At 31.1% G+C, this 2,995-nt stretch overlaps 1 long non-coding RNA gene across 1 annotated transcript; it reads right to left on the bottom strand.

The window, feature by feature from the left end:
- Nucleotides 1–411: 411 nt before the first annotated feature.
- LOC144701967 (uncharacterized) lies at nt 412–2,366 on the bottom strand. The gene is made up of 2 exons (XR_013581155.1): nt 2,257–2,366; nt 412–752 (listed from the first exon to the last, which is right to left on the bottom strand). It is a non-coding gene; the product is annotated as an uncharacterized LOC144701967 (long non-coding RNA).
- Nucleotides 2,367–2,995: the final 629 nt, after the last annotated feature.

The raw sequence follows: 2,995 nt of genomic DNA, 5'->3' as shown, positions 1-2,995 counted from the left end.
CGAATCTAGAAGCCCATAGAGCTTCCTACGTTTTCACTCCATCCAAAATATGACAACATAAAATTACACGTTTTAAATCAAAATAAAAATGTAATATAACTTAAACTTTCAGCTATACTAAAACTATTACAAAATAAAACATAACAAACATGCGTAAACTCAATAATTAGTACTTTACAAAATGCACGATTGTTTTAAAAATTTCTGTGAACATTTAATAATTTAGCCTTAAAAATAATTCATATCTAATGTATGAATATTGTTGGATTAATATCCTACGAATGGTCTAAGAGGGGGGGGGGTGAATTAGACCACTCCCTGTTTTTGTTTTTCTTCTTGTATTATTATTTTCCTGATATCTCTACCTATTACCTAATTCTAGAGAGAGAGAGAAGAAGTGGACACCCAGAATTTTTATACAGGTTAGGGCTAATCCCTTAATCCTGTCCCGGGTATCCAGCCGGAGTTTTAGTATGTCACTAACCAAGTTTTATAGCCCCCCAAGCTAAAAACAGCCTGGTAATAAGGATACACGGATACCTCCTATCTAGAAATTGAAAACAAGAATGACCTTGAGCCACCTCAGCCTTTTGACTGTATCCTTGCTTTCACTTCTTCTCCAATGGACCACTCAAGTCCTTCTCAGCTTCCAAAAACTGCCTTTACTCAAAGTAGTATCTCTAGTCTCACAAGTGCTGAAAGAACTTGTGAAAATATTGAAAAACTTGTCTTCAACTTTCCTGAAAAGTTAGCTAAAAATATTCCAATTTCAACATAACAATTTTCACTTGAGTATGAATATATGTTACTCCTTATTATGTAATTTTCAGTCACAGTCGATGCTTTTCACTCACAGATTTAAGAATGCAGTATCTAATCTGATGACCTCAGAAATTTATTTGAATGTAAAATTTTTTCTTCAATGATGTTCAACACTCAGCAATCACAAATACCAAAAGAAATATTCTTTAGAATTTAAATCCTGCACCAGAAAATTAATCACAAAATTTGGATTATGGTAACCCCAATTTCGGACTTGGTTTAAGACTATCAAATTTTCAATTTTAGTATTATGAGAATCACAATAATTGAAATATTCAACTGGTCCATGTTCCAGAAACGTAGTTTACTAATATCCTGTTTCAGCGCACCAAAGTTTCAATAATTTCAGCTTAACAATGAGAAGATTTCAGAATGCAAAATTTTCAAGAATTTCAGCAAAGAGAAAATTTCAGATCCTTAAATGTTCCAGATTTTTTTTCATATATATATATATATATTTTTAAAAAATCAATTTGAAATGCAGAGATTTTAAAATGTAGATTCAACAGTCACGATTTTAAAATTCAATTCGAAATACAGAGATTTTAAAATGTGGAGTCAACAGTTACGATTTTAAGATTCGATTCAAAATACAGAGATTTTAAAAACGTGGATTCAACAGTTACGATTTTAAGATTCGATTCAAAATACAAAGATTTTAAACACATGGATTCAACAGTTACGATTTTATGATTCGATTCAAAATACAGAGATTTTAAAAACGGGGATTCAACAGCTACGATTTTCAGATTCGATTCAAAATACAGTGATTTTAAAAACGTGGATTCAACAGTTACGATTTTAAGATTCGATTCAAAATACAGCGATTTTAAAAACGTGGATTCAACAGCTACGATTTTAAGATTTGATTCAAAATACAGAGATTTTAAAAACGGGGATTCAACAGCTACGATTTTCAGATTCGATTCAAAATATAGAGATTTTAAAAATGTGGATTCAACAGTTACGATTTTAAGATTCGATTCAAAATACAGAGATTTTAAAAACGTGGTTTCAACAGCTACGATTTTAAGATTTGATTCAAAATACAGAGATTTTAAAAACGTGGATTCAACAGTTACGATTTTAAGATTCGATTCAAAATACAGAGATTTTAAAAACGTAGATTCAACAGTTACGATTTTAAGATTTGATTCAAACTACAGAGATTTCAAAACTTGGATTAGAATGTTACGTTTCTTGAAATCAGAATTGTAATAGAGCGATTTCAAAACGTCGACCAGAAAGTCATGTTTCTTGAAATCAGATTTGTAATAGAATGATTTCAAAAACGTCGATCAGAATGTCACGTTTCTTGAAATCCGATTTGTAATGGAATGATTTCAAAAAAAAAAACAAATTTAGATCACAAGCTTGATTGTAAACGCAGATGTTGTGCTCTTGAGTCGTACTGCAGCCAAGATTTCAGCTCACCGTTGCCTCAAACAGCAATTTCATCACCCAGACTTTTCAGAGTTCTTGACTTTCTTGCTCTCGTTCAATCTTCCGCCTGTATATTCTTCACACACACCCTTTTTTTTTCGTTCTTCTTTCTTCCTTTTATTTTGCATCATCTTTGCTCTCGTTCAAGGGCATTTTATTATTTTACAAAAATGCCCTTGTAACTCTTATCATAAAAGTACATTCTCTTGAATTTTTACTATTTTTGAAATTCATAAAAATTCATAATCTAAAATCTTCAAATATATATTTACATTTCCTTTTTTAATAATTATAGTGAAATTCAAGAAATGAACTAAAACTATTGTGGTCATTATATCATAGTTAAATCGTGTAGTCTGTCATCCTCTTTCCAGCTCACCACTTTTATGTTTTTCCATCACATGCATGAGTTGGATCATTATCATTTCTTCTTCCACCATTCTATTTTACCATCATCCATTCACATCTACTCACATCCATTCACCCATTTCATTCTTCTATCTTCTTATTCATCTTCTACATTCATCATAACTTCACGTCGTCATATATCTCACTGTCTCATTTCCATTTGATCTATCCATGTCTGCCTACCTAATCCTCATATTATTATTCATATCATCCTTATTAAATAATTATTATCACCCTCTCACCACCTCATATTCTTCACATCACAATGTCCTATTTTATATGTATCTCCTCTCATCCCTCTTGAATCATAATTTAAATGGTA

This window comes from Wolffia australiana, chromosome 4, assembly GCF_029677425.1.
Source record: "Wolffia australiana isolate 7733 chromosome 4, ASM2967742v1".
Classification (NCBI taxonomy): domain Eukaryota; kingdom Viridiplantae; phylum Streptophyta; class Magnoliopsida; order Alismatales; family Araceae; genus Wolffia; species Wolffia australiana.
The sequence above is the reverse complement of the archived record's forward strand: the minus strand, read 5'-3'. Positions and strand labels throughout refer to the sequence as shown.